This window comes from Ptychodera flava, chromosome 6 (genome assembly GCF_041260155.1).
Source record: "Ptychodera flava strain L36383 chromosome 6, AS_Pfla_20210202, whole genome shotgun sequence".
Taxonomy (NCBI): Eukaryota; Metazoa; Hemichordata; class Enteropneusta; family Ptychoderidae; genus Ptychodera; species Ptychodera flava.
The window spans coordinates 30,152,590-30,161,657 of NC_091933.1; the positions used below are offsets into that span (position 1 = coordinate 30,152,590).

General features: G+C 35.1%; 1 long non-coding RNA gene across 1 annotated transcript; it reads left to right on the forward strand.

Moving 5' to 3' along the window:
• The first annotated feature begins 242 nt into the window (after nt 1-242).
• Nucleotides 243-3,971, forward strand: LOC139135446 (uncharacterized). The gene is made up of 3 exons (XR_011552995.1): nt 243-406; nt 1,229-1,388; nt 2,058-3,971. It is a non-coding gene; the product is annotated as an uncharacterized lncRNA (long non-coding RNA).
• The last annotated feature ends 5,097 nt before the right edge of the window (nt 3,972-9,068 follow it).

Genomic DNA, 9,068 nt, shown 5'->3' on the forward strand with positions numbered 1-9,068 from the left:
CCAATCTGCCCTGAGGGCAGCAACATATGTGAGCTGTCCTCAGGGCAGACATACATTTCCTATCCTATCTGCCAATCTGCCCTGAGGGCAGCAATATATCTGAGCTGCCCTCAGGGCAGATATACAGTTCATCAGTGACGTCATTGAATGTTGTGCACATGTTTCCTCTACTCTTAGCTGCCCTTGGGGCAGCGCTGCCCTCAGGTCATTTTTCAGTTGCAACTTCTGCCGCCTGCGCTGTTACTCTGCACAAGCGAAGATGGCGGCCTATCACTGCTGCGTTCCTCTGTGTACTAATGACTCAAGATACACGAAAGAGCTGTCATTTCATAGTTTTCCACTTGACATCTCAAAGAGAAAACAGTGGATTACAGCTGTACGTCGAGATGTCGGCCCCTTGTTCCAGGTAAGGCGATGAATCTTTGATGGTTTTCGTTTTGGTGTTGATGACATTTGTAAACTTCGTACACACGTAAAAGTGCCCTAGTACCGGTATGCCGGTACACGGTGCTGTAGGTGCAGGAACCTCGAGGGTGACCATCTTTTCAAATACAACTAAATACTGGTAGCTTTCATACATGTGTGCAAATATCCAGTCATCTTAAAACACTAGCCGCTCAATTTAATATTAGGCTTTCGTGACAAGGTCGGTGACGGCTCAGGGCGGAAACTGCGTTGTATGGTCAGGCAGGGTACGCGAACACGAACGGAAAAGTGTTACCGCTGCAATGCTGATTAACTCTATTTCTAATACTAAAAGTGAAACCAAAAGGCTTGTTTATCTCTTTTATCACTATTGTTTGGCACATTTTGTTTCTGACGTTGAAATTGGCACAGTTATACGGTGTTTGGCCACGAAAAGAGTTAACTGATAAAACCGCGCTTTCTCGAGTCAAATGATCACATGTTACAACTTTCGACCAATTAGCACCGGCCTCTTCCTGCCTTTCTGATTAGTTCTGCCTTGCACTGTACATATTTTGAATGTAGCTTATTTTTTTCAACCAAAAGCCATCCCTTTCGTTTTTATGTAATGCTGTGAGCTGTGCTGTATTGTTTCAGTGTTTTTGTGGGGTTTTGTTGTTTGCAGCTGTTTATGTGGCCTGCTCTTGTTGTATTGTCTTCTCATGGGTTACCCGGTTAGTGATGAAACCCTTGTTAATCTGCTACTATAGCTTTAAAACTATTTTCTTATTTTTTTTGTTCAAGATAAAACCTCACACAAAAGTTTGTTCAGCTCATTTTAAACCTGAGCAGTTTACAAGGACTTTGACTGGTAAGCGGTGCCTTGTGAAAGATGCTGTTCCCTCAGTTTTTTCATGGAAACACATTGATTCCCAGTGTAGAAAGCCACCATTTTCTCGTCAATCTGTCCATGATGATGATAGGTAAGTGTGTTTTGGAAGTAGCTTGACTGCGATGTTTATAAATCAGAAGGCTAGAAACAGTGATAGATATCATCCATGGTGCGACATTGTTGATGAAATATGAAGAATGTAATAGTGATATTGTGTTTGAATTTTCTTTTTTCTGTTAACGGCGCCAGATCAACCTATGGAAACAGGATTACAAATAGCAGGTTCATTCATTCAATCTCAAAAAATGTGGTACATCAAATGAGGAGGCAAATGATCCAATTATATTCCATTAAAAATATAAATGTATCTTAATACAACCCTAAGATCATAGGTAACTGCAAGCAGTAGTAGCTGTTGCTTAAAATGTTTTTTTATGTCTCTGTACCAAACAAACTTTAATATTATGTGGACTATCAGTAATCTCTTAAAGTGATGTCATGCAGTGTGTACATGTTTGGCAAATATTTGTCATGAATAATATCACATTTCTGACATAAAAGCATGCCTGAAGTGATGTTGCACAATAAAACTATTTTATTTATGCTATTTCTACATTATATCATTATTGTATTATTATATTGCATCTCTAATTTCACCGTAAATGGTAATAAAAACATGTTTAGTTTGTCTCATTTTCTTTAAATATAGAGCAGTATCTATCTAATCAACACAACCCTGGTTTCTTTTGTATTTTTCCAGCCAATCCAATACTACATGCAAAACATCTTCAACATCAAGGACCCCAGCACCTATTCCCCAACCTTGTGACCACGATTACTTCGCACCACATGAAGAAAAATCACCAGAAGAAAAGTTAGAAGAGGCAAGACTGCACATTGAAAGACTTGAGAAGGAAATGAGTCAGTTGTCATTGCAGAAGTTTTGTGTTCAGAGATTTTCCAGTGATCCTCAGTTAATTAAGTTTTATACAGGTTTTGATTCTTATAGTTTATTTACTCATATTTTTGAGTTGCTACAACCTTCTGCTGAGAAAATGACTCGCTGGAGTCAAATTCAAAGGCAAAATTGTGGTAGTAGTGATGTCACATTAACTGATGTTTCTTTTCGCTTTGAAAGTTTGTCTTTAATTGATCAGTTTTTTATGTCTCTTGTTAAAATTAGGTTAGGTTTATTTCAACAAGATTTGTCTGTTAGATTTAATGTTTCCCAATCTACAGTCAGTAGAATAATCATAACATGGAGTAATTTCTTATATTTTCAGCTAGGTTCTCTCCCTATTTGGCCTAGCAGGGAACAGATCGACAAGCACATGCCTAGCTGCTTTAAAGACATTTATCCATCAACCCGTGTAATACTGGATTGTACAGAAGTGAAAATACAAACACCATCTTCCCTAAGTCTGAATTCAGAGTTTTTTTCTCACTATAAAGGTACAACCACTTTCAAAGGCCTCATAGGTATAACACCATCGGGATGTCCTAGTTTTGTCTCAGGACTCTATGCTGGCTCCATTTCTGATAAGGAAATAACAAAACAGTGTGGTATTGTTGGGTTATTGGAGAGGGGGGATAGTATTATGGCTGACAAAGGTTTTGTCATCCAAGATTTATTGGAACCCAAAGGTGTTAAACTTAACATTCCCCCATTTCTCACAGATACCAGAGGCCAATTCTCTTCAGGTGAAGTTGAAGAGACACAAGAGATAGCTAGGCTCAGAATCCATGTTGAACGTGCAATACGACGTGTGAAGGAGTATCATTTTTTTGATTCGGTTTTACCGATTAGTCTAGCTGGATCAGCAACTCAGCTATGGACTGTATGCTGTCTCCTTACATTGTTTAAAGGGCCATTATTTGAATGACAACCTGTACCCTAAAATGCTGATATCTTGGAATACAAAATTGCTGCAACCACATTTTGACCTTTATATTTGCAAAATAAAATTATAGATGTCACTGATTTGATGAGGAATTGTTAACACCTTGCAAGTATATACCAGTCTAAGATATCATCATCATCTCAATGTTTGACAAAGCAATGACTTCCTCAAATTATTTCATTCAAATAGCTAGCGTCTTGAATCTTTAACTGACTACACTCTGTTTGTTCACGATAAATACCTTGATGGTGAAGTTGATATGATTTTTCAAGTTAGAGTGTTACCAGGTTTGCAGGTCAGTCTAGTTCTGCATGTCTTCAGAATGTGACACTGGTTTACACTGATATCAAAGGGGATCATAATTGAAAAAATATATGGATTTTAAAATTATGACCATTGTTTTGTAAATATACCATTTAACCCTGTAGGTTTACAGGTTTACCTAATGAGTCATCATGGATCCTTGGACCTATCTTTGGAGAGTATTAATGGTTTCATACTCATACCTAGTATGTAACATACAATTGTTTTGTAACATACAATTGTTTTGAAGTTGACAAAGAAAAGTGCTGATTGCATTACCTGCATAGAGTCCTGAGACAGATGGGTAATGGGCCATAACTGACTACTGTCTACTCTTTCCATGAACTAATCAGTGTATAGTAAATACTTTAAAATTAGATATTTAAGTAGCGTGTGACTACCTCAAGTGTTAGGACATGGTTATATTTACAGACACTCTCTTAAGTATTGATTATCAAGCACACATCATGTCAATAATAATAATAATAATAATAGTAATAATTTATTGTCATATATATACGCTATTGCACATACAATGAAATACATCTTGGTTTTGCGAAAACAAAAGGACAGACAGTGAGATAAAAAAAACAGGGAATAAAAGAGCAATACACAAAATAAAAGAAACAGAATTAAAAATAAACATGTTAGAATAAAAGCGCCGACTTCAGAAGTACAAGTGTAGGAACTATGAGAGACGAGATGTGTGAGCTCTCACAGTACTCGATTTACATTCATTTAACATGCGAATTGCTGTAGGGTAAAAACTGTTTAGGGACCGATTAGAACTTGACTTGATTGAACGGTAACGTTCACCAGAACGCATAAGTTGAAACAAATTGTGTGCAGGGTGGTACTGATCATTGACAATGGAGACAGACTTTTTGAGAACATGGTCCTCGTAAAGACTGTCTAGCGATGGAAGATTACAACCAATAATTTTACTGGCACATTGTAACCATGAGACTAATTCTCAGTGCCAGCCAAGAATCTGTGTAATGCACCATATTTGTAATTTGTGTCCAAGAAAATGATTCCAACAAAACAAAATATAAATAAATTCAACATCAATATTTCTCAAAAACAGTTGTCATGATTCTTTGTTGCTGTGTACGCTATTATGTATGAAAATTTGATTGAAAATTATTAGATTGTTTCATCTGATTTTAATTCCCAAAGCAACTCATATGCTAACTGTAAATAGGAGGTATATTGTTTCCCGAATTGAAAGATACCATTCTTGCCTTTACGTGGTTTATAGAGATATCTCACTGCTCACATTGTCTGTAATTGTATTTCTTTGAATACTTGTAGGTCCGTTTTAGACTGTAAATGCAATTGAACAATTGTTCTATGCTTTTATTACATCATGCATCAATATTTATCACACTCCCTCTTGCTTGGGCTTCCAAAGATTGAATAATGAGATTCCATTTGTTAAAAACATAGCTGCAAGAATTGTAAAAATATTCCAATGTCAGTTTTCATCCCACACCATTCATTTATCAGTTGCTGTGAATACTGGTTACATAGTAAAATATTGTTAAGATTTTAATTATCAGCTCTAAGTGTATCTGTGAGCCTGTTCCCAATCATCTATCATATCCTATCTCATTCTATGACCAAGGTCATAACTTAAGGTCAGCAGATCAGTCAATATTGCTACTCTACTGATGTGATTTTGCTCTTAAAAATTAAGATGTTGATCTTGTCATGTATTGGTATTTTTTTGTTTTGTTCAGCATCCCGGATCACAATGTCATTTGGATATTGACGCTTTATAATTGCTATTACCATTATTATATCACAGAGCTCAATGAACTTGCGCAGCTTTTGAGGGATACTGAAGTTATTTTGACAAGTGATGTGGTAGTATTTGTCACTAATGAAACAGTACAGTAGAAACAACAATACACTGATGCACATCTTATATATTTGAAATTTTACTTCACAAGAAAACATGTTGTTAAATTACAATAGGTTAATGTTATACAGAAAATAGTATATATTTCAATTTTTAATGTAATAAATACTCAAAAACTCAATTGTCAAAATGTTGACAAAAGTGATTACAGTTCTGGTTGTCACAATAAATAACATAAAGTCAATAGTATTTTATACTAGGAGAGAAGTGTTTAAAGAAAATATAGCTGGAAGACCTTGTTTATTTCAATTTGCATATCAATAATGAGTTCATACATTCTGTTAAAAAATACCAGTTTATCACAAGTGTTTAAAGTATGAAAAATTTGATTTTGATCTCTGAGAGGCAATTTTGCAATGCTTTTAGTATCAAAGATATTTCTTCATGTAAGTCGGGTGTATAGGGTAAACAAATATCAAAGATGACCATGTAAGTAAAAAACACAAGTATTCCTTTTTTGTTTGCTTATTTGCATATCAACTTGAAAGAATACACTTTATTTTTTCACTGGCAACATGGAATACAGCTATGTATATGTAATTATTATTATTGTTAATATTATTATTTATTATTATTATTAAGTGACAGTTTCATTGATATCAGTTCATTGATAAGCATTTTATGTATACTCTTGTGAGTGGAAATATATGCATTAAAGCAGTATCTTGATAACTAATGTATATAATGTCTGTGCTTCAGTTTTAACAGGGTATTTGATAACTACCAGCTAGTGATTTCATGTGCAAAGTCTTTCTATATCAACTTATGTGTTGTCCATAACAATCAAGGCAGGCTGTTAAACTCCATGGTGGTCAGCAATTAAAATTACATAAGCTTGAGTGAAGGTGATGCCAAACTTTGTCACATTATGAACAATATTGACAGTATGACATACCTCATTACATTTATACAAGAAATAGATATTTGTAACGTCAATAAAATTATTATTATCACTCGTCCATTAACTACTAGCCCTCCTATGACTAGCCAGTCAATTATATCTCACTCACAGTTAAATATACACTTACACCCTCCCACGAGCATTTCAAAAACAAATTGCCCCATCTCTAACTCTCATTAATTACATAAATTTCATTATTTGATTTTCAAAATAAAATTTTGTTAGTTTATTAAGCATTTCATTCCAAAAATCTATATCAAAGCAGATTCTTTCTATTTGTATGTCATTTTCTGTCCATGCCACAAAATCCCCCCAAGGTAAACCAGAAATTCCCATTTGTCCCATTACTTGGTAGTAGTACTGATGTGATTTCTTTAGGCTGTATGTCCCACCCTCACATTTCAGATAAGTACACTTTGTGTACGAGGCTTGGGTGGAACATTTGATTTCAAGCGTTCCAAAAGGTGACAGTTGACTTGGGTCATACACAATCCTATCTGGTGATGAACCCAAGAAAGGTACATCAGGGTGAATAACAAACCCACACAAATACACATTTACGTTTTTGTTATTTGCATAGTCTAAAGCTGCCTGTGCTTCATGTTCTATGCCATACTTCATTGCTGCTGTCTGTATGTCCTTTGTTGATGTCAGTCTGTCAGCCAGTGCATCAAAGTCTTTTTTACGGCATACTACATCTTTGAATTTAGATGAAGTGATTCGGGACTTTCTCAGTTTATGCCATTCTGGGCAATCACTCTGCCGTCTTGTTAGTGTTTCTGAAGACCATGAAAATACTGCTGTTGGGAGGCACTTAGAACAAAATTATAATGAAACTGGATATGGTAATTATTAAGGGGTAATTTAGGAAAAGGTAACAGTAGGGGGAGTTTTATTATTGATCCGTCATATTCTGGTTTTGGTAATTGATAGGAAAGAACACTGCCCATTACTACATTTCCATATGAAGTTTCTATCATCTCTAAATTATCAAAGCTATGAGGAAGTACTTGAAGGAGTTGTACAGATTGATGAGATACAGACATAGATTTGTGTAAATTAGACATTAAATTAAAATCAGGAAAATTACTATTGATTGGATTATACAAGGTACTCTTTACACATGAATTAGAACTTTCAGACTTTGGCTTTGTGAATTTAACGCTGGTTACATCCCTGGGTTTGATTCCATGAGTCCTAGGTGGTACATGCCATTGTTGAGGTGCTGATGTTTTGCACACTATCTCTGGTATTGATTTGAGTCCCATGGTCTTATAGTGGGCTATCTGGTAGAGCATAGCGGTTATGTGATTGCACATGCCTTTGCCAGCTGTACAGGAACACAGATGGTCTCTCATGGACTTATCATTCAACAAAGTGATCTATAAATAAAATTACATAAAAATTCAATGAAATTCAATGATCAATCAAAGGGATGTAAAACTTAAGTTACTATTTTAAGAACCAATGACAAGATTCATATAGCTGTTGTCTGTTTCAATAGTTTTATCCATCATAAAGTGATAGATTTACACCAATTTAGTGTTTGAGAAAGTCTCATTTGCATGTACTTTCATTACTACTGATTGTTAAGGAACTAGATGTGTCAGTGTGTAGCTAGTGTGGTTTGATTGTGATTTAATAGCAGCTATCATTTAGAAGATTTCAATCAGTAAATCAACTGGTTGGATTTTGATCAATCAGTGCTATCATTTTTGAAAATTTAATATTTCAATCTTTCAATAAATTAGTGCTTATTCTACCCAAAATATTGATAAATGTTATACATCAAGCTTGTTAACATAATTATGATTGCCACCATCAAGATAAGTCTTGTTCAGTTATATTCACTTACTGTCAATTTCTGAGGTGGGTCATTCTTTCTCATGGAGCGGAAGCAAAAACACTTCAAGTGACACCCTTCTTCAAAGACTCTTACTGAAATTATCAAAGGAAAGAGAAAAAATTAAAGGGAAATATTTCCAAAGGCTGACTGTGTCTCTAAGTCAAATATTTTTTACCAGTTTCAAGGTCACAGTGTTGAGATTGAGTCAGTTAAAGGCACATGAGCTGACATTTTTGACATTATTTTCATGATTTTATATTTAGATAAAATTAGTTCATGGAAATGTTCTAACTCAGAGATATCAAGTATAATTGTCCACTAAGTGGGACTGCATGGGGAAGTTTCAGTACTACAAACAGAAAATGGGCGCTGTACAAAAATATAATGGACAGCATTAATGGTGGATGTACACATTTGAATCTTTAAAAGTACAACACAGTACAACCAACTGAAAGGATGGGAGAGTATTCACTCCACTCTGACATACAATTCTCCGCTTTTCTCAATTAAGGCAAGACTCTGAAAATAGCATTTCTTGAATGTACTAAGATGTGGTCAAGCCACAATTGAAATGAATATCTGTGGAAGATGGAGGCACTTTAGAGGCTGGACTTATTTCACAGTTTTGAGGCTCATGGTAATATTGATACCAAATCATAGGCTTGAAGTTGAAGGGCAGTGCAGATTGTCATGTTTTTCATAAGTAAATATATTAAAATTGTTATACTTTTTATACTATTATTTTAGCTGTTGAAACAAGATTTCTAGCACACTCAATGTGAGCGATCTGTATTATAGGGCACAGACCAAAATCTATGTACAGTTGACATCTAGAAAGAGTCAAATACTTCGAGAACAGGAGTTCCCAATGTCATAGGATTTGTACAGTTTGCTTT